This window comes from Chlorocebus sabaeus, chromosome 16 (genome assembly GCF_047675955.1).
Source record: "Chlorocebus sabaeus isolate Y175 chromosome 16, mChlSab1.0.hap1, whole genome shotgun sequence".
Classification (NCBI taxonomy): Eukaryota; Metazoa; Chordata; class Mammalia; order Primates; family Cercopithecidae; genus Chlorocebus; species Chlorocebus sabaeus.
Window position 1 is genome coordinate 52,728,888 of NC_132919.1, and position 26,822 is coordinate 52,755,709.

The 26,822-nt window shown below is 48.0% G+C and overlaps 1 long non-coding RNA gene across 1 annotated transcript in view; it reads left to right on the top strand.

Moving 5' to 3' along the window:
• The window catches only part of LOC140708775 (uncharacterized), a 52,346-nt gene extending 27,841 nt beyond the window's left edge, over positions 1–24,505 (top strand). The window contains exon 4 of the long non-coding RNA XR_012088977.1: positions 24,234–24,505. This is a non-coding gene — a long non-coding RNA (uncharacterized lncRNA). The remainder of the gene's footprint in view (positions 1–24,233) is intronic.
• Positions 24,506–26,822: the final 2,317 nt, after the last annotated feature.

Consider the following 26,822-nt stretch of genomic DNA (forward strand, 5'->3'; position numbering starts at 1 on the left):
GGATGTGTGTGTGTGTGTGCGTGTCTGTGTGCACTTTGCTGATCCTGAGTGGCAGATCATGTATGTGCACATGTGTCTGTTGCATATGAACATCTATGCAAACATCTGTGGCACTGCAAGAGGATGCAAATGCCTGAGCATAAGCAAAATGCACAGCAGCATCTGGAACCTGTGCCAGAGGCAGGCTGTGTGCAGAGGGACAGCGGGCAGCGGGCCTGTCATACATGCCCTGGGTGCTACATGCCTGCTGGCCTGGGTATGATGTGTGTGCAGGGGATGGGGCACAGTGTGTCACAGGCAGGTGGAGCTGCCCTTTGAAGACATCACAAAATGAGGCCATGTCCATGAATACAGTTGCCCTTTATTGAGTGGTGTCTGTGTACCAGGCATTGTGCTAAATCCTTGACTTAAACCTGCTCAGCAACACTAAAAGGTAGACGTGGTGGGCAGAATTATACTCCCTTCCCCCAAAAGATAGGCACATCCTAATCCCTGGAGCCCTACATGGCAAAAGGGACTTTGAAGATGTAATTAAGTTAAGGATTTGGGGCTGGGGAGTTTATTATTATTATTATTATAACTTGGGTGTGCCTTTAAAGTGGAAAAGGAGGTTCAGAGAAAGAGATATGATGACAGGATGGTCAGAGAGATGCTATGCTGCTGGCTTGGCAGACGGACGTAAGCGACCATGCGCCAAGGAATGTGAGCAGCCTCTAGAAGCTGGAAAAAGCAGGGGAAAGAATTTTCCCCAAAGCCTCCAGAAGGAATGCAGTCCTGCTGAAGCCTTGCTTTTAGCCCCGTGGGACCCATGGCAGACTTCTAACCTATGGAATTGTAAGATCATAAATTTGTGTTGTTTCAAGCCATTAAATTTGCGACAACATGTTACAGCAGCAATGAAAAACAAATATAGTAGGCAATGCTACCCTGCTACTTTATAGGTGAAGAAATTGGAGCTCGGAGACAGACATAAAGTAGTTTCCCGAGCTCACCCAGTCAGTAAGTGGCAGAGCTGCAGTCCGAGGCAGCCGCACCCCCACATCGAAGCTGGCGTCTCCAGCCCATCCACCGCACTGCACTGTCTCTCACAGAGCAAATTGCAAGGGGCAGACTTCTAATTTTCAGGCAAAGTTAGAGATGTCCTTCCTTAGTTGCCAGCTCAGAGAAGATGGAATTGAGGGGCCTATTCTGGGAAGAGAACATTGAAACGCCTGGACACGTTCTGTTTAAAGCCTTCATTGAAAGCAGCCTGTGTATTTCCCCTCTAAGGAGGGGAAGGGGGCTTATGTCTGAGCTTGGATCTAGCTTTGACACACGGTGCTCCTGGCATCCACAGCCAATCCCCTCAGAGCACATCTCTGGGCCTCAGCCCCCTCCACTCCCTTTCTTCCTGCTCAACCCAAATCCCCCTTAAGTCTGCACTCTTCCGGACAGAGCTCCTGCAGCTTCCACAGCCTTTGGAAGCTCAGGGGATTACTGTGGGCTCAGAAGCTCCCCGCCCTGGGCAGAAGGGCAGGGGTGGGATGGGCTTAGAGGCCCACTGTCTGCCCCACACTATCCTCATCTGTGGCCATGAGCTTGCCATGCTGTGCTAAGAGACCTAGAGCCCCTGTGTGAGACAATACGGCACTGGGAAGAGGGGGATGCTGGAAGGGAGTGTGGGGTTAGGAGACAGGTGAGCTGGGCCCCAGCCTTGGCCAGCCCAGCTGATGATCCCCTTGGGAGGCTTTCTAGACTCACTCCCCCTGCTGGGCCTCAGTTTCCTTGTCTGTGACCTGAAGTACTTAGAGAATATTGCTGAGATTCCCTCTAGCCCGGACTCTCTGACTCTGACAGTGAGGATTCTCCTCCTGCCTGCACGCTGTGGTCCAGCATCCCGGGGCCCACAGGTGTTCCTGCCCTACTTGCCTTTTCTTTTCTTCCTTTTTTTTTGATACGGAATCTCGCTCTGTCACCCAGGCTGGAGTGCAGTGGCACAATCTCGGCTCACTGCAACGTCCACCTGAGGCGATTCTCTTGCCTCAGCCTCCTGAGTAGCTGGGACTACAGGTATGCACCACTGCACCCAGCTAATTTTTGTATTTTTGGTAGAGACAGCGTTTCACTATGTTGACCAGGATGGTCTCTATCTCTTGACCTCGTGATCCGCCCGCCTCAGCCTCCCAAAGTGCTGGGATTACAGGCGTGAGCCACCGCACCTGGCCCCTACTTGCATTTTCCACAGGGAGAGGTAGGTGTCACAGGAGAGGAGCAGGGGGCCCTGAAGTGGGTGTCAGGTCTGTGTTTTGGCCTCTGGGGGACTGGGATTGGGGTGGTGAGAGTTGCTTGGCAGGAGGTTGTCCTAAACTCAATGATAGGGTCACCCCTGATATAAATCCCACATTGTGCATCGTTCCTCACCCCAGGAGGATGCTTTCTTCTAGCTCTGCTGTCCTGGAAGCTTCCTATAGCCACAGGGCATGGAGGCTGTTGTGTAGTATGAGAGATACTTGCCTGGAGCCACTGCCACCTGATGCAGGTGTGACCTTCAGAGAGCTTTGTCCACGTCATCTGTGGGTGTGCTGGAAGGGGAGTCCTGGCTCTTCTCATTCTCTTTCTCCAGTGTGGGGGGAGGGGATGTTAATAAAGAAATAAAAGTGAACATGACACACCCAAGGTCACACACTGGAATAATGACAGGCTGGAATCAGACTTCTAAGCTCTTGACCTTCTAGCCTCAAACATCTTTTGGAAAACATATGACTTGATTTTCCGGTTTGGGAGGAAAACATATTACAGCTCTTATTTTTTTCCAGTTGTCTGCTAGAATACTCATAATGTCCAGGATCTCCTCCTGTGGCCTCCCTCACACTGGATTTGTCTAAGAATCTCAGGGACTTACTCTGCACTAGGGGGTACAGCCCTATTCCATCAGAGACTTAACAACTAGAGTCTCATCGGTCAATCACTGCCATTACTTCCCACTACCACCTGATGTCGCTGTTGGAGACTGGGCCTGCAGAGCTCAGTGAATGACACTGACTAATTAATGGCAGGTTCTTCATGGTCTCAATCTCAACTCAGAGTACAGCAGTGCTATCCAAGGGCATCGAGGTCACAGCCCCCTATAGTTCAGATTTCCATGCTTGGCCAACAACTTTCAATGTGCAACCAAGTGATAGGATGATTTGATCTGGGGAGCTTCTGACATCAGCCTTACCTTCTAGTAAAATCTACTCTTCTGCACAAACATTTAAGCCATTGCATTGAGCTGGATTACCAGCCTGGACTCTTCCTTTCACGTGGTAGTTTTATAAAGCAAAGAGGTCTCATTGTTTTTCTCAGCCATTAAGCTTTGTGCATGGCCATGCTGGTCTACCTTGCTTTATCCACATAAACCTCTTTAACTTTGAATCTCAGGGACAGGAGTTGAAGTTTGTTTTCTTGTCTTTCAAGTCTTGGGTTATATGCTCATTTATCCATTTATTTATTTCATTGGGACTTTGTTGTTGCAAGTAACAGAAACACAACTTGAATTAGGGAATTCATTGGCCCGTGTATCTGAAATGTCCAAGAGTTGTGCTGACTTTATGCATGAGTGTTTCCAGGGGTCCAAACAATGTCATCAGGACTTTCTGTTTCTTTTCTTCTAGAACTTCAATTTGGATTCTTTCTCATGACAGGGTCCTGTACAGCACAGGCAGGATAACCACTGGCTCTGCAGGCTCTCATTCTCCCAGCACTAGCAACTGCAGTACAAAATATTATTATAATATTCAGACTCAATAAAAATGACTTTTTAAAAGATAGTTACAAATGGCCTTTCATACCATCTCATACCCCATACACAAAAGAAGTTCAATAGAAGCTAAGCTATTTAAGTAATTCCTGTATCTAAGTGCCCCCCAAAATATATAATTTCATAGAAATAGCTCTTAGTTTGCATTTATGACTTTATAAAAGATAGTTACAAATGGCCTTTCATACCATCTCATACCCCATGCACAAAAGAAGTTCAATAGAAGCTAAGCTATTTAAATAATTCCTGTATCTAAATGCCCCCCTAAAATACACAATTTCATAGAAATAGCTCTTAGTTTGCAAAGCACAATTCCCCGCCCCTCTACCTCACACACAGAAATATTTTAACATTAAATTATATTATTTCTTCCTTTTTTTTTTTTTTTTTTTTTTTTTGAGGCAGAGTCTCACCCTGTCACTCAGGCTGGAGTGCAGTGGTGTGATCTCCACTCACTGCAACCTTCACCTCCTGGGTTTCATGTGGTTCTCTTGCCTCAGACTCCCGAGTAGCTGAGACTACAGGCATGTGTCACCATGCCCAGCTAATTTTTGAATTTTTAATAGGGATGAGGTTTAACCATGTTGGCCAGGCTGGTCTCGAACTCCTGACCTCAAGTTATCCACCCCCTTTGGCCTCCAAAAATTCTGGGATTACAGGTGTGAGCCACCATGCACAGCCTGTCATTCTTTCTTTTCTATATTGGCATCTTTCTGTTTTTTCTTTCCCTTGCTTTAAAGACCTTAACCTTTTTGCTTTTAATAGACTTTATCTCTTAGAGAGTTTTAGGTTCACAGCACAATTGAGTGGAAAATACGGGTTCTCGTATACCTCCTGCCCTCTCATACTCAGAGCCTCCCCTCCTATCTATGCAGGCACCTAGTGGTACATTTGTTGCCATCTGTGAACCTGCCAAAGCATCCTTTTTCCAACAGAGTCAGTAGATTTGCCCCAGGCAAGACTACTTGGCTGGCTTGAACTCCACGCCCATCTCTGAACCCATCACTCTGATCTGGGGAATGCAGCACTGTGAGAGTTCAATCACACGGGCACGTGTATGATGTCACGTGATCACTCTGTAACCAGGAGGGGCCATTCAGGCCATTGTGTTTGAAGCTCACGTAGTACTTGAGGGGTCTTCCCAAAAGAGCCCAAAGAAGGGCTAGCAATTTAAGCAGACAAAAGCGCTTTCCTCAATGCCCGCCATTGTGCCAGGTATGGTGTTAAGGCGCTGCTTTGGGCCAGCCATCCTGGGCGACCTTCGGACCATCTGATCCAAGTGACCTCTGAATCCCAGGGCTCTCAGGGCACGTCACAGTTTATGTCCTTTACCTGCAACAGGTGGTGGCCTCCTTGCCGTACACCTGTAGCTTTCAAGGGGTTCCCTGTTGGAAAAGGTCTGCTATGCTGCTGTGTGAGTTCTCCTCCACTAGATGAGGAAGGGGCTGAGACTATTTCTAAGTGCCCTCCTTCAATGAGCATCTCATTCACTCCCTGCTTTAACAGATATTCTGTTGCGTTTTGACATGGTCTGGTGTGAAAGCCTTCCCAGGGAACTCTAATTCTGGGACACCTTGGTATGTTGTGCCCGCGCATGCATATATGTGTGTCTAGTGGGGGTGGGCGTCAGGGATTTGGACACCCAGTCTTTACAGCAAGGGAGTGGTAGGGGAAGGGGCGGCCATCTGGACTACTGCCACACTTTCTCTGTGTCTGTGGCTCCCTGATTATTATTCTGGGCCAAGATAGAAGCAGCTGCATGGTCGGGGGAAAGCTGACAGGCAGTGGCAGGTAACACCGGCTGCCGGGGTTGGAAGCTGACCAGATCCCAGCAGGGGTGGGAGGATGGGCCTGGAGGAGAGAGAGCCAACTCTGAACACCCCCAGCCCCTAGCTCCCTTTTTATTCAACTCAGCTGCGCTGTCTCCACTGACTCCGGTGCATGGGACAGTCCTGTGGTGCCTCTCCTCCTGGGTCTTCTTCCTCACGCTCCTCTTCCCAAGTCCCCGGCAAGGCCTGAGGGAGGGAGAGGAACAACATTTGGGTTGGAAGGTCTTGTGCTGGTCAGTTGCCTGCTGGTTCTCAGACCCATTTTCCATGCTCCTCCTGCCCTGCTTAGCACCTTGGGGGGCTGCCCGTGGCAGCTGGCTCCTGACTGGTTTGGGCATTGAGTCCCGGCAGGAGATGGGAGCAAGCAGGAGGAAGAAGCTAGAGGATTTTTCCTCCTTCTTTCCAGCATTGCTGGATTTCATCATTGCTTCTGCTCTCTTTAGATAGATCCACCAGCTTCCAGGATAGACCTGGCAGTGGGGGTCCACTGATGCCTTCTCCTCCGTTTGTCCCTTCAGCCTGGGGTGGTAGCGGCTTCCCACTGTTGCTAATTCCCAGAATGTCTCCCTGTCCCCTTCTCAGTTCTTCCCTCACCTGTGCAATCAAGTTCCTGCATAAATCTCCCCCTTTGAGACACTCAGAGTGGTGCCTGTTTTCTGCTTGGACCCTGATGCTGCAGCCATCTGATTGGGCCTCAGGCAAACCTGAACTCAGAGCTCCCTCTCCCGCTAATGAGCTGTGTACCCCTGGACTAGTGGCTTTGCCTCTCTGGACTCTACTTTTCTTATCTTAAAATGGAGAGGGGAGTGTAGAGAGCAGCCCCTTCTGAGCGCTGGATCCTCTGCCTGGGGCACTCAGGGCTTCTCCAGCGTTCTTCTGCTGTGGCTCCTGGGCCCTCCCCAGCTACTTGGAAGAGAGTGAGACACATGCTCATGGGGTGTGGCTTTGAGTCCTAAGCTTCCTTCTCCATGTATGTGGGGTTCATACCCAGGGCCCTGGGTAACACTTCTAGCCCCCAGGTGAGTTGGGAAGAAGACTAGATGCTTCTGAGGAAAAGCAAGGGTGCCAAGGTGGGGCGGGCACCCCGAGGGCAGGGCTTCTCAGCCGCAGCACTTTCGGTATTTTGGGCTGGATCATTCTTTGTTGCTGGGGTGGCCGGGGCTGTCCTCTACATTGTAGGATACTCAGCAGCTTCTGTGGCCTCTACCCACGTGATGCCAGAGCCACCCTTCCCTGTCACAATCATCTTCAGACATTGCCAAACATCTCTGGGGGGCAAAGCTCCCGTGGTTCAAAACCCCTGATTTCCAGGGGATTGGACCCCCAAACTAGGGCTGAGGAGGTGGAGTTGGCTATACTGGGCAGTCGGAACCAGGGAAAATTTACAGAAGAATCTCTTCCTCTCCTGCCTCCAGCTGCCTCCCAAAATCATTTGGAGGTGGTAACGGCAGAGGAGGGGAGCACGGGTGAGGGGTGCGAGGGCTGGGAGGGAGCAGCCAGAAGGTGCCAGTTGTTCTGGGCTCCTGTGCTCAGGCCCCAGGCCTAAGTGAGGGGCAAGAAGGCGATGAGGTCTGGTGGAAACCCCCCAGGTCCCGTCCCCCAGGAAGCCTGCCTCTCACCCTGATGAGGCCCAGATGGTTGTCACTGTGGGGAAGGGGAAACAGTATGGGCTGGGAGCTGGGAGGGAGGGCAAGATCAGAGCAGAGCTGAGGCCTTGTTTTGGGTTTGAAATGCCCAAGCTGTTAATTTGAGAATAATCAATGCTAATTTGCACATATCTGGTTGCTATAGCAGGTTATCTATTTCCCGTCAAGATGTCCCAGAGGCTCTTGCAGCTCTTCCCGTTGCTGCCCACCCCGTCTCCCCCTCCCCACCCGAGGTGCTGTGGGGCCAGCCCGACCACCGGGACAGCAGGTCAGCACCCTCCCTCCAACCTCTGAGTCCACCCCAGCTGCACCGTGGGCTGGAAGAACTCCAGGGCGCAGGAGCCAGGAGCAGAGGAGCGAGGGGGCTAGCGGGGCAGCCAACTGAGCCTAGGAGGAGGAGAATTAAGCAAAAGTGCAAATTACCCAAACCCGTGATTAACATTTCTTCCAAATCTGCATGAATATTAAAGCGCAACCCACCCTGGTCCCCACACAATGAATTCTGCATGAATCTTAAGATAAATCGTTTGGATAACTTAGTGGCAGCTGTACTCCCCTGCTGCCAGCTGCCTCCCAAAATCATTTTGAGGCGGGTAAGGGGAGACGAGGAGAGTGTGGGTGAGTGGTGGGAGGGCCAGGAGAGAGCCAAGTGGTGCCTTTTGGACCCCTGTGCTCAGGCAGCAGGGCCAAGCAGGGCATCGAGCTGAGGGTGACCAGTGAGTTTCGTCAAGCCTTGGCCCCGCTCAGTTGCTGAGGCTAGAAATGCACACGGAGGAGCCGCGATGGAATCTCTGCCTTGCCGAGGACTCCATTCTGGGCTGCCTGCTCTGTGCTTTGCCACCTAAGAAGCAAACCAGCCCAGCTAGCCCTCAGCTCATGCCCCACCATTTTGGAGGTCAGGGTTTTCAGCCAGGGGGTACTCTCCCCGCCAGGAGACGCTTGGCAATGTCTGGAGATGATCGTGACTGGCAAGAGGTGTTCCTGGTATCAAGTGGGTGTAGGCCACAGATGCTGGTAAATATCCTACAATGTACAGGACAGCCCCAGCCACCCCAACAACAAAGACTGATCCAGCCTGGAATACCGGTTGTGCTGAGGCTGAGAAACCCTGCCCTCGGAGTGCCTCCCCCACCTCGGCATCTTTGGACTCCTCGGAGGCATCTAGTCTTCCTCCCAACTTACCCTGGGGCTAGAAGTGAGTTACCCACGGCCCTGGGTGGGGACTGGGAGTCAGAGTTTTGAGCTTCAGAGCATGGCAGCATCATCGTCATGACTGTCATTGTGCCAGGCAGGGTCCCGAAGGGAAGCAGATGGTATCCTTGAGGGGATCCAGCAAAGGCAGTTTAATGACGTGGGCATTTGTAGACTTGTGAGAAGAGTTAAGGAAACCAGCTCCTCTGGTGTAGGATCCAGGGGCCAGCAAGAGTGGGGAGCCATTGCCACCTCTAGTCCAAAGGGACAAGGAAAATAAGTGGAGCTATCAGAGCCTGGAGCCGTGGAGAGGGAGCCACCCAACAGGAACCATGGCCCTGATAGAAACAGCTGCTCTCAGAATAGCAGCAGGGAGGGAGAGGGTGGAATCAGTATCCCCATGGCTCCTTCCTCCTGCCCTTGGTCTCCTGCCAGTGCCTCTGATAGGCCAAACCCAATTAGAAGGCAGGAGACAAAAAGGCCCAGCTGACACAGCCTGGAGAAGTCACCCTTCCAAGGCACAGAGCAGAGGGGAGAAGAGAGCATGGCTTTGGCAAGGCAATGGGGGCAGGGGACGATGGGGGAGTCAAATGGAGTGCGGCCAGCACAGTCATCTCTATCAGCACCAGCGGAAGCTGCCTACAGGGCAGCCCTGGGAACTGCTTCTAGGAGCTCAATAAGTGGCACAGTAGTTAAAACCCATGGAACAACCCGTGACCAGGAACATGAGTGGGTCAGTACTAAATGCCTTTTGGAAAATTCTAGAGTCTTCCAGCGGTAGAAATAGGGTTAAAGTGTTAGGATTCCCTGGGGAGCCAACCTCAGTGACAGCTTGGGTAAGCCAATGGCGTGCTGGGGTTCAATTTACAAAAATGCAGCTTAAGCCCAAATTTGCAGGAGCACACCCATTATAAAGGGAATTCCACTTATAATAGAGTGTCCAAAGAAGCGGAAGTCAACTCCAGCCTGTCAGAAGAATAGACACAGACTGGTGGGATTGCTTCTCTGGAAAGGACTTGCTGATGATTGGATGTAGGGGTGAGATAAACAGGAGTCAAGAGTGAGCACATGAGCTTCTTTCCTGAACAGTTGAGTGACTGTGGTGGTGCTACCCAATATGGGGAAGACTGGGAACCAGGTTCTGTTAGACTCCAAAGCCTGGCTCAGGGTAAACAGCCACTTTCTATTCTTGCCAGGCTGCCGGTCAGTGTCCTGGCGCTGTCCAGTTCCTCTCCTGTTTCCAAAGGTGGACTCTGTATATCTTCTCCTCTCTGGCTACAGGTGGGATGGCAGCATTTGTGGAAACTGCTGGGGGACATGAGAAAGGGGGTTTGGCCCAAAGAGTGTGAATGGCAAGTGGACCAGAGGGACTGCCTCCTGTTTCTGCTTTGAAGCAGCAGCCTAACAAGAAGTAGACAAACAGGAACGCTTCTCAGCTCAGCAGGACGATGGGGGGAGTGAATTAAAATCCCATTATCAGAACACTGCGGAGGCTGCTGGCAGCCTGGGTGATGATCATTTACACCAATGTACATACACGAAAGCCTTCCTCACTGTGACTCAGGCCACAGAGGCAGCCGTGGGAAGAATTCTGAAGTCCACCTGGTGTGCTCACCTCCAAGCTTGTGTCCTTGGGCAAGTTGCATAAACTCTCTTAGTCTCAACTTCTTAGCCTCGGCCATGCTGGAAGGTGTCCATTTACTTTGCAGACCACCCTCCCTCCTTCTCCACCTGCTCTGACTGGGAGGCTGGCCTCTGAGGACCTTAGCTCTGGCTTGCACAGATATGGCAGTAACAGAGCTCAGAGGATAAGATGAGAGAAGTGACGACACTGGGTCCTGGCACCTTCCAGCCCAGGCAGTGGCTTGGCAGTAGCTGTCAAGGCCTTCTCCTATAGTCCCCTCTGTTTCCAAGCTCTTCCTTTACCCACTCAATCCTAGGGGCATATTGGCTTCCATCTCTGGCTGACCCCTGGGTGCGACCCCCCATTCCTTGGATCCCCTTAGCCTGTATCAGCATTGTCAATGGTTCTTTCACTGGTACTCTGTATTAGTCCATTTTCATGCTGCTGATAAAGACATACCCAAGACTGGGTAATTTATAAAGGAAAGAGGTTTAATGGACTCACAGTTCCACATGACTGGGGAGGCCTCACAATCATGGTGGAAGGTGAAAGGCACATCTTACATGGTGGCAGACAAGGGAGAATGAGAGCCATGTGAAAGTGGAAACCCCTTATAAAACCATCAGACCTCATGAGACTTATTCACTACTATGAGAACAGTATGGGGGAGACCACCCCCATGAATCAATTATCTCTCACTGGGTCCCTCTCACAACAAGTGGAAATTATGGGAGCTACAATTCAAGATGAGATTTGGGTGGGGACACAGCCAAACCATATCAGACTCTCTTCCATCACACCTCTAAGTAGGCCAACTGCTTCCTCCCAGGACCCCGATAGCACACCTATTGCATAGAACTGAAGCCATCATGGAATGCAACAACTCATAGAAAGGTGCAGAGTGCAGGGCCAGGCTCATAGGAAACAACGGAAGGGAAGGGGCCAGGTGGCACAGTGGTTAGCAGCCTAGACTGCCTGGGATTTGTCCAGCTCTGGCTTAGCTAGCTGTGACACTGTGGGCAGCTTGCTTGTTCTTCCTGTGTCTGGTCTACAGTTCTTCCATAAAATCATGATGATGATGATTGATAATGATAGTGATAGCACATGCATGATAGGGTTGCTGTGAGTTCAAATAAGTAAATTTGTGTAAAGTTTTTAAATGACACATCACAAGCCATCAGAAACATTAGCTATTACTTTTTACTGTACTAAGTTCTCACAAAGTCTGTTTTCTTCCAGGCCACACAAAAGGCTTAGTCAGCAGCCAATTTATGCATCCTCGAATAGTGTGATTAGGACAAGATTTCTATGGTTAGAAGGACTCTGAAGCCATCTTTGTCTTAAGGTATGTCCAGGCTTCCCAACTCCTAGATTAGGATACCCCTCCCTGAGAGCTTCAGGAAATATTTTTGAATCCAACTGTGGATATTTCTGGTCCTCAGTAGAACTATATCTTGCTGAAGGGTTTGTTTATTCATAAATGTGTATCAAGGGCTTATTATAGGCCAGGCACTGTGCTGAGCCTTGGGAGTGATGTGTTAAACTCACAAGGACCCTCCATTTGCATTGGGTTTTTAAATTAGGATCAGTAATAGCTCTTGAGCCACAGTGAACCAGATTTAGAACAAACATAGGAGAGAAGGCAAGTGTCAATAGCTCTGAGGTTCTTGGTTGCTGGAAGAGTTTGGAAGGGCCTTATATAACCAGCTCTATTCTATGGATGCCACGTACCATGCCCATCTTCTTTTGTTGGACTTTAGAGGAGAGGGTTTGGCATGATCCTGGCCAGAGGCCTCCCTTTTCTGCAGAGAGGGTCCATGGATTTTGACTAATACCACTACCATCGTCACTAACACCACTATCAACACTACCATGCTTACTGCCAACGCCACAATCATTTCCACCACCACCATCATCATTACCACCACTTCCAGCACTGCTATTATCATCACCATCATCACCACTATCACCATCACTGCTAACACCACTACCACTACCACCATCACCATGACCACATCTACCATCATCACCACTGTTACCTCCATCATCTCTACTAACACTACTACCACCATCACCACCACGATCATCACCACCACCATTACTACTATCACCATCATCGCCACCACATTATTACAACTACCATCATCACCACAACCAGCACTATCATCACCACCACCACCTCCATCACTACTATCACCACCAGCACTACCACCATTACTAGTATCACCACCATCACCACCACCACCATTACCATCACCATCACCATCAACATGACCAAAATCATTACCACCACCATCATTATTACTGCCACCACCATCATGACTACCATCACCATCACCATCACTACCATCACCACTGCAATCACTATCACCACTATCACCATCACCACTACCACCATCACTACCATCACCACCATCATGACCAAAATCATTACCACCATCATCACTACCATGTCCACCACTGCCACCACTACTATCACCACCATCACCACTACCACCACCACTACTACACCACCATCATCACCATCATAGCTATCACCACTACCATCACCACCACCACCATCACTATGATCACCACCATCACCATTACCACCATCACCATTATCACCATCATTATTATCACTACTACTACTTCCACCATCACTCACTACCATTCACCATCATCATGACCACCTCCATCATCACCATCACCATCATGACAACAACAATACCAGCAAAACAGCTCTTCCCATTTTAGTCATTGTCTTTTCAGAACAAAAGACAGCACAGGAGGGAGACTCCTCTCTTAGGTTCCTTGTTCTTATGTCAAAAAATAGTTTTTTCTGTAGTCCTCAGCAGGAGAATAAAGGGAAACATGTACTCCAGACAAAATCCTGAAGTGAGGCATCCAGAAAAGGTCAGGCTAGTGTCATGAGTAGTTAAGGTCTGCCTGAGTTAATTAGGCCTAGAATTTCTATTACTTTCATCCTCAGTTTCACACCCTTACCTGTGCTCCACACCAGACATGTCAAGATCATGGACTTTGGGGTGAGGAGAACCTATTCCATGCTAGCTTTGTAACCTCAGGAACATTGTTGAAACTCTCTAAATCCAAGTTACTATTTCTATAAGTGGGAATAAGAATACCAGCTTCATAAGATTGTTGTGAGAATTAAAAAAGAGATAATATCAATAAATCCCTTGGTCTAGTGTCTGGCACATAGGAAGTGCTCATTTGATGTTTTTCTGTTACCCTATCAATCTCCTCATCCATCTATGCATCCATTCATCCATCTATCCATCCATCCATGCAACCGTTGATCCATCAATCCATCTATCAGTTTATCTATCTATCTATCTATCTATCTATCTATCTATCTATCTATCTATCTATCTATCTATCCATCCATCCATCCATCCATCCATCCATCCATCCATCCATCTATCCATCCATCCATCCATCCATCCATCCATCCATCCATCCATCCATCCATCATCTTCATGATTATAGCATTTTTACTTGGTTTGGGTTGCCTGTAGGTATGTAACAAACCAACTCAAATGTAGTGGTATGAAACAGCTGTTAATATGCTTTGGAGTTTTGTCCCTGCCCAAATCTCATGTTGAATTGTAATCCCCAGTGTTGGAGGAGGGGCCTGGTGGGAGGTGAGTGGATCATGGGGGCAAACTTACCCCTTGCTGTTTTTGTGATAGTGAGTGAGCTCTCAGGAGTTCTCGTTGTTTAAACATGTGTAGCACCTCCTTCTTCTCTCTCTTCCTCCTGCTCCAGCCATGTAAGATATGCCTTCTTCCTCTTCATCTTCCACCATGACTGTAAGTTTCCTGAGGCCTCCCCAGTCATGCTTCCTGCACAGCCCGCAGAACCATGAGCCAATTAAACCTCTTTCTTTTTGTATTATGCAGTCTCAAGTAGTTCTTTGTGGCAGGGCAAGAACAGACTAATATGACTATAATTAATTGTTACTATTCCTCATGATTTTTGAGGTTAACTGGTCTTAGCCAGTCAGTTCTCACTTGGGTTCTCTCATGTGGTTTTATTCCAATGGTGGCAAGAGTCATCTGAAAGACTTCCTCACTTTCATGTCTGGTAGTTAATGCCGGCTGTTGGCTGGGACCTTGGCTGGAGCTGTCTGACAGGACAGCTACACATGGCTTCTCCATGTGGCCTGGGCTTCCTCACAACATGGCAGCTGGGTTCCAAGAGTAAGCATCCCAAGAGACAGGCAAGTGGAAACTGTGTCACCTGTTATGACCTAGCTTTGGAAGTCACATAGCATCATTCCTGCCATACTTTGCTGAAGGAGTCACTAAGGTCTGATTAGGTTCCAGGGAAGATATTGGCTTTACTTTTTGATAGGGGAAGTGGCAAAGTTACATTGTGAGAAGACCATGCAGGCTGAGTGATATGGTCATAGCCATTTTTGGAATAAAGTTTTAACACTTTGATAGTTTCATTAAGCCTTAATATTTTCTTGTCCTCAGGTATTCACCCTCTCAGCCACCTAAGCAGTCTTTTCTGGATCAGATAATGTACTTTCTTTGCCCTTTAGGAAATCCAGTGCACTAGAAAGAGCAGTGTCCTGGAAGCCCAGATTTCTAGTTCCTTGACCCAATTGTAGTCTTTGTAGTGCTTTTGATCAAATTTGGAGCTAACCACTGCTCCTTCCTTCACTTCCATGCCTTCAGGGCTCTGTAGCTTCAGAGGGAGGAAGATGGCATATCACATCTGATTTCTCCACTCTGGTTATCTCAGCACTTCTCCTCCATCCCAAAGAAGAAAACCAAATCATTTAATAGACTTTTGTGTTGGGATGTCTGCAGCCAAGACTTTTCAACATCAGCTAATCTGGGCTAAGTGTCAGTTCCCAATAAGCTCATCCCTGATCCACCATCCTGGCAGCTCAGGGTCTCCCAAGAGTATCTTTTCTTCTATCTTCACTTTATCTAAGGCTGCATAAAAATTACTCTAAAACAGTGTAGCTTAAACCAACACACATACAATATCCTCTCACAGTCTAAGGGTCAAGAATCCTGGTGATCTTTGCTGGGTCCTCTGGCTCAGGGTATCTCTCCAGGCTATAATCAAGATGTCAGCTAGGGATTCAGTCTAATCTGAAGTCTTGGCTGGGGAAGGATTCACTTTCATGCTCACTCATGTGGTTGCTGGCAAGACCTAGTCCGTAGAGGGCTGTTGGCCAGAGGCTGTCCTTAGTTCCTTGCTACATGGCCTTCTCCGTAGAAAAGATTACAACATAGCAGGTTGATTCAATAGAGAAAGTAAGTGAGCAAGCAAGAGAGTGAGAGCAAGCCAGAAGTCACAGTGTTTTACAGCCTAATCTTGGTAGTGACATCCCATCATTTCTCCTATATTCTGTTTATTAGAAATAAATCTCTAGGTCCATCCCATGCTCAAGGCAAGAGGATTATACAAGAGCGTGAATACCAGGAGATGGGAGAACACTCAGAGCCATTCTGGAAGCTGCCTGCCATACTCATCCTAACTCTGGGATTTGGGGAAGACAAGTATGAAATTCTCACTATTTTGCTAAAGGTAAAAGTGGTTAGGGGTTGTACATGAATTTTCACAGCAATGGTATTCAGAATAGCAAAAAATATATATATATATATATAGAGAGAACCCATATGTCTATCAACTGATGAATGGATAAATATGATGTTATATATCCATATTATTCAATAATTGAAAGATATGAAATACTGGTAAATACTAGAACATGGATGAACCTTGAGAACATTGTGCTAAGTGAAAAAAGCCAATCACAAAGGACAGCGTATTATATGGTTCCATTCATATAAGATGTCCAGAATAGACAAATCTATGTAGATTAGTGGTTGCCAGGAGCTGGGGAAGACAGGGGCAAAAGGACAATATACTGGGTGGAATTGTGTTCCCCCAAAAGATATGTCCGTATTCTAACCTGTAGAACCTGTGAAGGTGGACTCATTTTTTTAAGAGTCATAGCAGATATGATTAAGTTAAAGGTCTTAAGATGAGGTCATCCTAGATTTAAGCGAGACCCTGAAAATGAGTTCATCCTAGATTTGGGGTGGACCCTGAAGATGAGGTCATCCTAGACTTAGGGTGGACCCTAAAGATGAGGTCATGCTAGATTTATGGTGGACTCTAAAGATGAGGTCATGTTAGATTTAGGGTGGGCCCAATGACATGTGTCCTTATAAGAAAAAGGCTGGGAGAGATTTGGCCCTCAGAGGCACAGGGGAGAAGGCCATGCGAAGACAGAGGCACAGATTGGAACCACGTAGCCCCAAGCGAAGCAGCGCCTGGAGCCACCAGGAGCTGGAAGAGGCAAGGAAGGACTCTCCCCTGGAGCCTTTGGAGGGACCATGGCCCTGCCCACACCTTGATTTCAGACTCTGGCGTCCACAACAGACAGAGAACCAATTTCTGTTATTTTAAGGTACCAGGTTTATGATTAATTTGTTATAACTGCCCCAGGAAACTAGTACAGGGATGATGGCCCAGGCGTGCAGGGTATTTATGTGGGGTAATGAAAAGGTTCAAAAATTGATCATGGTGATGTGTGTACAACTTTGTAAATAAACTAAAAGCCATTGAATTGCAAATTTTATTTTTATTTATTTATTTTTGAAATGGAGTCTCACTCTGTCACCCAGGCTGAAGTACAGTGGTGCAATCTCTGCTCACTACAACCTTTGCCACCTGGGTTCAAGCAATTCTCCTGCCTCAGACTCCGGAATATCTGGGATTACAGGTGCCCACCTCCACGCCCGGATAATTTTTGTATATTTTTTAGGAGAGATGGGGTTTCGCCACGTTGGCCAATTGGTCTCGAACTCCTGACCTCAAGTGATCTGCCCACCTCGGCCTCCCAAAGTGCTGGGATTACAGGCATGAGCCACCGTGCCTGGCCTGAATTGCACACTTTAAATGGCAAATTGTATGGTATGTGAATTATATAAGACTGGTTAAAGAAAAAGGCTAATGGATTTGCCCCTCTTATAGCCAGGTAGGGAAAAAGGCAGGACCAGAAGGTGGGATGGGAAGGTGGGTTGTTCCATGCTGCCAAGCCACTTCCCCTGGACAGCAGCACTCCTGTCCCCAGGGCCATCACTGCACAGGCAGAGGTGACGTGTGCAGGTGATAGGGAGCCGTGGTCACATGGCCTACTCTGCCCGTCTGTCTCATGCATGTGATCATTCCCTCCTGCTGGTGTTTAACTTTATCTTTTCCCTGCCTCTCAGTTTTCATGTCTCACTGCCTCCCCACCACCCCTTTGTGAGCTGTCTTCGTCCCTGTACCCACTTCCATCGGCCCCTCCAAATAGCAAACCTCCAGGGGCAGAATCCATTTCCAACCCCTCAGATGTCAGGGGAATTGAAAGCACGGCAAATATTTCCGAGATCTAAATTACACCGACCCCGGAAGGCTGAACTTGCAGTATAATCCAGGTTATGAATTGTAAATCAGATGCCATGCAAAGTACTTGCGAAAATTCAATAAAGCTTTCTTTGCTCCCAGCATAGCAAAGTTCGGCCTAGGGAGGCAGGAGGAGGCATGCCAGAACTTGGAGGAAAGGAGACCTGTGATTGGGGAGGAGTGGGTAAAGAGTGGGTGGGCAGGGGGTGGGGGCTCTGACCCTCCTTGGCCAAGACTTCTCAGGGGGAGGAGCTGCCCATTTTCCTGTTGGAGGAGTCAAGAGGTCTCCATGGCCTTTGGATAACATGCCCTACAAGATTTAATCCAGCCTTGCAAATAAGAATGATATAGTTACCAGCCCATCCAAGCTAGGGAGGCTGTGGAAGGAAACGTGACCTTCTAGATTACTCATGTGGCACAAACTGTTAGGCTGCATACACATGCATGTATATAGTCAGAGGTGGAAGGGATCCTGATATTAAGATTTTTTTTTTTATTCCTGCTTTAGTAAGAAAGAAGCCAGAGAACTCGCTTTGGACCCATTAATGATAAGCACCCCTAGAATGGTGAGGAGAAAGCAATGCACACTGGAATCTCTCAAGAGTTTTACTTGGAAGGGAGGTTGAAGAGCCAATGGCCCCACTTTATGGCTGGAAGGGGATTGCATAGAGGCTTTTATGTTTCAAAAATCTGGCAATCCCTAGAGAAAGAAATGGGGGTGGGACACTGGCAGGTGTTCACTTCCAACCCTGGAGGTACACTGAGGCATGGCAGCTCTACTCTGTCTGAATTGGAAGCGGGGGGTGCTGGGAGGGTCACATTTTGGATGGTTATATTTCTGGGGCACCAAGAAGGTAAATACTTACAAAAGCACTTAACCTGCTAATCTCAGGTGTCCTCCCCTCTGCCTTGGTCTTTTGGCCATTAGAGAGTTTGTAAACATCCCCCTCACCTAAAGATAGATGGGAAATCAGAAGTTGGTGGAGGCTAATTTTCCCTGGGCAAACTTGGTCTCATGGGCATCCTACCACATCTGCATAGATGACCCCTGTGGGCAGCCATTGACTCATCTCATCCACTGAGGCCCACCTGCCAGGCACTGTGCTGGCTGCCAGGGAGACAGGGATAGGAGATGAGGCTCTTCCCTTGAGCAGGTTGGGTGGTGACAGGTTGGGTCTTTCACCCTTATCTCCCAGGTGCTCAGAAGACCCAAGTTCCAGGCACACACTGTACCAGCCTTGGAGGAAAGGCCAGGTGTTGTCCTTGGTTACTGCAGGTCTATGGGGCTGGTGTAAAGAAGGCCTTGAGAAGACTTGAGCTGCTTGTGTTGGTGGGAGTGGGAGTTGCCAACCCTGGGTTTGAGCAGCCCTGAGTGTTCCCAGCCTATTAATAGTCATGATGAGGAGGATGTGGCAAGTCTCCCCTTCAGGTGCTCAGGGCTCTGCCAGCAATTAAAATGCAACCCTGCTTATGCCTCTAATGAGGACACCATTAATATTGGGGGCAGCCTTAGCTGTGGGCTGTGTCCTGCAGGAACAGCCTCATCAGTGTAGCCTGGCCAGGAAGAGCTTATTTTTGTTCTATAGAAAAATCTCTCTTTCTCTCTCCCTGTTTGCCTTCCCCCACACCCTGCCTACCCTTGAAGAACATGGAGAAAGTACAGTGCAATGATATGGACTTGAGCCTCCTCTACAAAGCCAGGGTGCATGTAGCTTGGCTCTCTAGCACCCACAGACCTTTGGCAAGCATGATGGGAAGACTCTGAGATGGTCCCCCTCCCTGATTCCCACCTCCTGGTGCTCATGCCCTTGTGTTAGTCCCGTCCCCTAGAGTGTGGGCTGGACCTAGTGACTTGCTTCTAGCTAATAGAAGACAGCAAAGGTGAGGAGATGCTCCTCCATGACAGGCTGCATTAGATGAAATATCTGTCTTGTTAGATTCTAGTGCCTTCTTGGCTTGCCACTTTTATGAAGCAAGCTGCCATGTTGGAGAGGCTCATGTGACAAGAAACAGAGTGGCTTCCAGCCACCTGCCAGCTAGGATCCAAGACACTCAGTCCCTTAAGGAACTGAATCACAATGACCACATGAGCTTGGATGTAGATCTTTCCACAGCTGAACCTTCAGATGAGACCCCAGCTCCTCAACTGGAGCCCATGAGAGACCCTGAGACAGAGGATAGTTGAGCTCTGCCCAAATTCTCAGCCTGCAGAAAGTGTGAGATAATAACTGTGTTTTAAGCCACAGTTTAAGTTTTGGGATAACTTGTTACTTAGCAATAGATAACTCATGTAGCAAGTTATTTAACCTTTCACTTTTCTATTTCTCATCTTAAAACAGTTCTAATCCTACTACCTTTCAAGATTGCAGAGAAGATTAACTGAATAGATGCATGGAAGGTGTGTTGTGTTGTGTCGGGCACCCAGGAAGCAAGAAATAGCAGCTTCATTATTAATTTACCTCATCCTAAATAGTAATGGCTGTTCTGGGCCACTGCATTTAGAACCCCTGTACTGGCTTGCCCTTAATACACACACATTTATGCAGCTCACTTCCTTCATGTCCAGCCTTGCCCTGGCTGAATTCAGAATAATAATGAGATCCTAAATAGTGCCCCAGTAATAATGTCTGCTTACATTTATGGAGAGCTTTATAGTTTACAAAGCTCACTTATATTGTATTGACTCAAAAGGCAGAGTGGGGACTAGGGGACTTTGTTTTCTTATTTATTTGGGGTGTGTCTCTGGGGAAAACAGATTCCCATTTTCCTACCTTTGGGTGCCCTGGTTCCTGTGCTGCCTGGATCTTAAGCATTCACTGAAGATTACAGCTGGAAGTTCCTTTAATTTTTTTTAATTGAGGTAAAATTCTCATAACATAAAATTAACCATTTTAAAGTGTACAATTCAGCAGCATTTAGTACATTCATCACCTCTGTGTAGTTCTAAAATATTTTTTAAGCATCCTAAAAGGGAACCTGGGACTCATTAAGCAGTCACTCCCTACTTTCCTTTCCCCCAGCCCCTGACAACCACTAACCTGCTTTCTGTCTCTATGGATTTACCTATTCTGGATATTTCATAGAAATGGAATTGTAAAATATTTTTGTGTCTGGCTTCTTTCACACGGCTTGATTTTGAGGTTCATCTGTGTTGTAGCCCATATCAGTGCTTCATTCTGTTTTATGTTGAGTAATATTCCATTGAATGGATAGACCACCTTTTGTTTATGAAAGGGGCCTTTTAAGAGAAGGAAACTGAGGCCTGGAGGAGGGACTGGCCCAGGTGAGAGGAGCCATCCATGGCAGAGTCAGGGCCAGGACCAGGAGCTGACATGGCATGGGGGTAGCTGTCCATCATATCTGGGGTTCCCTCCTTGCCCACTGCTGTGCCAGGTTCATCCTTTGCTGTTAAGTGGGGCCAGTAGCCCATGGACAGAAGTGATATCAGTCACTTCCAGGCCTGGCCCCTAAATCTCTCCACACTGCTCCTGAGCTCATTGACCAGCTGGATGTGAATGATCCAGTGGAGGCCCCTGAGCCTGGGGGTTAGTGAGCCATGAGTGGGAGGAAGCCTGGGGCTTGAATGACTGTATGGAGTAAAACGCTCTCTTCAGAGGAGTAAGCAGTAAACCTTTGTGACGTTCAGTGGCTGGTTAAAAAAGAAAAATAACCTCAGTGGTTTGCATCTGGGGGTGATTTTGCCTCCAAGGTAACATTTGGCAATGCCTGGAGACATTTTTTATTGTTATAATTGGGGGATAATTCTGGCATCTAGTGGGTAGAGGCCAGGGTTGCTGCTAAACATCCTATAATGCCTGGGACAGGCCCCCACTCCCTCCAACACAAAGAATTGTCTGACTCCAAATGTCCATAGTGCCGAGGCTGAGGAGCCCTCCCTTAGCTAGTGTGTCTGTCTTCCAGTTCTGGCTCCAGCTATGACACTTTACTGCCTCCCGACTTCGCCTGAGTTATGACCACTGAAGACTCACTTGCTGACCAACAGATGCCTGTCCTTGCCTGAGTCCTGATCAGTCCTCTCTGCCTGTCTCGTCTTCCATCCACGGGGATCCGTCTCTCTTAAGCATCTCACCTGCCCCTCTATTGCCTGAGAGCTGCTCTCTGCTGTCGCTATCTGGCACAGACTTCCTGTGCTTTGTACAGGTGGACATACTGGGGCCAGATTCTGGATTTCCTTCTCGTAGAGTCTTCACCAGCCTTCTGGACTTGTCACCTTACCAGACATGTCCCCAAGCCTGTGGCTTCCTCTCACAGAGGCCTCTCCAGCTCATAGCTCCTCTGGTTTCTCCTGGGCCCCAAGGTGACCTTGTGGGCCGTGTCTAGTCCCATCCGCTCCCAGCGGGAAGCTGCCCAAATAATGTGTCAGTGGAGCTCCTGCTTCTGTGCCACATTGACAACAGCTGATCCAATTTTTCTTAATTACTACGTTTAATTATTAGTAACATTTTACTTAAGTAGAATTAATTACTCCATCCCCAGCTCTGGCCAACTATGTCTTCTCACCATGGTTTCCTATTGATATTCTTCTATTGAGGCCACATTTCCCCTCTCCCTCCCAGGGATGAGCTCCTGGCAAAGACTCCTGGGAATAAAATCCCCCACTCCATGCATCTGTTGTGGACTCCAGCCAAAGCATCACATCGAGTCAGAAATTATGGTGGGTGTGGCTGAGCCCCAGGTGGGGACAGAGAGGCAGTTGTTCAAAGTGATTAGTGTCTCTATTCCTCTGGGCTGAGTCTAACCACTGGAAAGATCCTTTCTGCCTCTGGCTGGAAGGTTCCAGAACTGGTGTCCAGCCAGGCGCACGATGAGGAGGAAGAGCGTGGAGTCCATCCCACCTTCCTCAGCTCTCTACTTCAAGGTGGCCCGGGGAAGAGGATAGAGAGGTGGAAGCACTGGTCCCCATCCAGCCAAACATTTGGATTTTCCCCAGGGGCTCCAGCCTTTGGATACAGGCTCCCCACAGCCCAGGAGCTTCCTTGGGGAACAAGAAAGAGGCACTACTCAGAGACCAAATCAACTTACATTTGCTTCTGGCTGTGCCGTTGAACGGAGCTCTGAGAGCTACCTGAGCTAGCCCGTCAGGGAAGTTGTTTAAACCAGAGTTCTTAAATATTCCACAGAACCTGAGTCCCAGGAGATGCTCTGGGACAGAACAAAGGATGGGGCAGATCCAGAGCTGAGTAAGGTTGGGAAGTGTTGTGTTGTCTACCTGCCTCAGAGTCGCTGCTGATTCTAGCTTGCTCATCTTGTCCCATCACGCGAGAACTCCTGGCCTTGGGCAGGTCACTTCCCCTCTGTGTCTTGGCTTCCTGAGCTGTAAAATGGGCATAGCAGTGCCCATTTTAAATAAAATGGGAAATAGTACTGGAACAGTGCTGGGCACATTGGGCCACAGGCAACATGGGCTGTTCTTATTAAAATCAAGATGATGGAGGTTCCAAGAAACCCTGGATCAAAATAATCTGTTTGATTTTAATTAACCCAAAGTTCCCCAAATTTATTTGACTGCAAAATCGTTTCAGAATTTCAGATCCCTTGTTCCTTGGGACACACCGTAAAAAAAGGCTGGTCTAAATATTTAGGGTTGTGCTTTCCTGGAAAGTGGAGAGACCCCACAACTTATGGTACAAGTGCATTCTGGGGCTTTGGCTGCCTGACCCCTCTTCTTGGTTGATGTTTCAGAAATGTGGGTCTCGGGCTGGGTATTGTGGCACATCCCTGTAATTTCAGCACTTTGGGAGGCCGAGGCACGTGGACCACCTGAGGTCAGGAGTTTGAGAGCAGCCCGACCAACATGGCGAAACCCTGTCTCTACTAAAAATACAAAAAAAAAAAAAAAAAAAAATTAGCCAAGTGTGGTGGTGCATGCTTATAGTCCCAGCTACTTGAGAGGCTGAGGCAGGAGGATCACTTGAACCCAGGAGGTAGAGGTTGCAGTGAGCTGAGATTGCACCACTGCACTCTAGCCTGGGCAACAGAGTAAGACTCTGTCTCACAAAAAAAAAAAAAAAAAGAAAAAAGAAAAAAGAAAAGGAAAAGAAATGCAGGTCTCAGGGGGCTAAGATGTTCCCTGTGATATTTTGCGCTACTTTCTCAGGGTTCTTCAGCCTTTACCTTGTGCTGGTGTCATGTCAACTCAATAAACAATTTCGGAGGGGTCGTGTGGGTCAACTCTCAGTGTGGCATTCTGACAGTTCCAGCTGTTAGTCTCTAAAAGCCATGTCTCCTGCTTTTCCATCTTAATACATGCATTGAGAGCTATGGGGCATCTCCTTGAGTCTGTGTCCAGGCCTGGACAAAGAGTGGATGCATGATCCACAGTGCAGACAGAGCCATGCAGAAGCCTAGAGGACCACACTCATCTCTAGGCCTGTCTGGATCAGACCCACCATTTGCAGGAAAGGGCAGGTGGCATGAAAGGGGTTCCAAATTGGAAGTTGGAAACCAAGGTTCAAATTCTAGCTTATTAGCAGCATGATCTCGGATGAGTTGCTTAACTCTGTGGATCCAACCTGGAAAACTGGGAATAACTCTCTCCCTCCTGACTCCCCCACGTGGTGGTGTTGAAGATCAGTTCAGATGCTAGATGGCAAAGTGTCTTGTCTTGAGTAAAATGCCATGATGTGATGCCTTGGCCACTGTATTCATCTATTTCGTGTTGCTATACAGGAATACTGGGGGCTGGGTAATTTATAAAGAGTTTTATTTGGCTCATCATTCTGCAGGCTGTGGAAGCGTGGCACCAGCATCTTCTTGGCTTCTGATGAGGCCTCAGGAAGATTTTACTTATGGTGGAAGGTGAAGTTGGAGCAGGCATGTCTCATGGTGACAGGGGAACTCCTTAAACAGTGAGAGAGGGGAGGAACTCCTTAAACAACCAGCTCTCCTGTGAACTAGTAGAAGGAGAACTCACTCATTACCGCAGAGAGGGCACCAAGCCGTTCAGGAAGCATCTGCCCCCGTGACCCAAACACCTTCCATTAGGCTCCATCTCCAACATGGTGGATCACATTTCAACATGAGATTTGGAGAGGACAAACAACAAAACCACGTCAGCAACCCCCTCCTCTCCCTTCCCACCCTCCCCTGGCCTTACCCCACCTGGGTCAGGCATGGTGAGCAGGACCGAAGCCCAAGCAGTCACAACAATGCGGGAATGAACGTTATTATTCGCTGTGACAATATTTGATGAATTCATATGCGCCTAGGGGAGCAGACTAAGTAGGTGAATAAAGTGAGAATATTCTCTGTGACAATCAATATTCCTTCAATTGAACCATCACTGCAGATCTGACATTTTGATTTTTCTTTTTTGGACACATTAACTGGATTTATGCCTCCATACGGTGGAGACGACAGGGAAGAAGACGTGGAGGCAGTGCAAGTAGAGAGATATGGTGGCGCCTCCATAGGCACCTGGGTAGGTGATGGGAGCAGGTCCATTTGCATAAGAACTGGGCTCAGTGGGAGCCACTGCCCCAGAGCGCTGTGCTCACCTGGCCGCTGCAGCTCAGAGCTGGAAGGCCTCACCTTCCTGAGGTTCTTTAAATTCCAAGCAAGCTGGGAAAGGAGCCAGCTCCAGCTCTGGGAGTCCTTCTGCCCCGGAAGCCTGGCCCAGGCTTCTGGAACACCCACTCAGCTCTGGACAGAAGGGCAGGGGGCAGATGACTTCTTGAGGGCCCTCCCAGGGTCGATGTGAAGCCGAGGGGCTCCGATGACTGCTTGGTTTCAATTTCTGGCTCTGCCATTTGCTAATAAATGGTGCCAGGTGAGTGATCTTGGACAAAGTTCATAACATCTTTTGTCCCAGTGTACTGATCTGCAAAATGGAGCTGATGATAACACTAATTTAATAACTTGATAATAACGCTGAGTGCCTTTAACTGCCAGGCATTCTTTTCAGAGCTTTACTGAATCAACGTACCCAACTGTCACAATAATCCAGCAGGGTAGGTACTAGAATAGTCCCATTTCCAGGTGAGAAAACTGAGACGCAGCTATGCATTTTAGGCACATGAGGGTTTGAAACTCAGTTCTGTCACTTAATAGATGCATAAGTCAAGATTCTTTATGAAACATAAAGTACAACTCAAAGGAGCTTAAGCAACAAAAGGATACAGAGATATTGTCTTTGGTACCCGGAAAAGGATGTTGAGGTTGCTTGAGGAATCCAAGGGAAGAAAGACTCTAGAACCTTCCAGAACCTCCTAAAGGTTCCAGAGCCATAGGGGCTTGAACCCATCCCCAGCCCCATCTGCAATCTTGATCTGTCATTGCCCATCATTATTTCTCTCTGCTTGTCTTTCCGGGTCGTTCTGTAAGACAAGATGGCACGGAGCTTCAAGCAACGCCTCTGGCATCTGACTTCTGTGTTTGCATCAGGCTTTGAGTGTGACTTTGGACAAGTTCCTTAGCTGGCCAGGTACTCTTGTCCTCATCCATAAGATGGAACAGCAACGAAGGCTTGCTCATAGGTTATTGTGAGGATTGAATGAATTAGCATGTGCCAAGCATTTGAAGTAGTGCCTGACATGTGGTAGATGCTCAGTGACATTGGAGATCTGCCTTTCCTCTTTCCTCTGTGTGACTGGCTGCCTTAGCCTGACCACATCAGCCAAGATGATTTTCTCCGTAAGTTACCAGGATCACCTAGATCTGGCCAAGGACTTGCCCATGTAAGGAAATCTGGAATAAGCAAAAAAGATCACTAGGTGTCGCCGATGGAAAACTAGGTTGTTTTGAGCATACCTTTGCATATTATTGGATTTTAGCCTTTCAGGGTCTTTGAGCTATTTTATGGCTCTGTAAGTTGTACATAACTGATAGCAATGCAAAAATAATTCTTGTCTATAGACATGCAAATAAATCCTGTCCAGCGGTTCAATCGACTACCCTCTTCCTAAGGAAAAAGCCAGTTTCGGTCTATTTGTAAATTCATTTCCACTTTCCTTACTCCCTATAAATTTCTGCTTTTCAGACTTCTCTTTTGTAACATCTGCCTGGTTCCCTCATTAAGTCAAATAAAATCTTTAACATATGTTAAAGTATGAGAGTCATGATCTCACCTGTTTTGGGAAAATTATCTTTTCATACTTCTGATGATAGGAAAGTTTGCTAAGCAGACCAAAGAGTAGGTACCACGATCCCGTCTCCTAGTGGTGTGACCTTGATCCAGCTATTTTTCTATCCTGGTCTCAGTTTTCACATCTATGAAATGGGAGTAACATACACCCAAGAGTACGCCTGAGTATTTCTAAGAAATAAATGGAAAGCATCCAACCTCCACCTGGGCACAGAGGAGCTGCTTAAGGAAA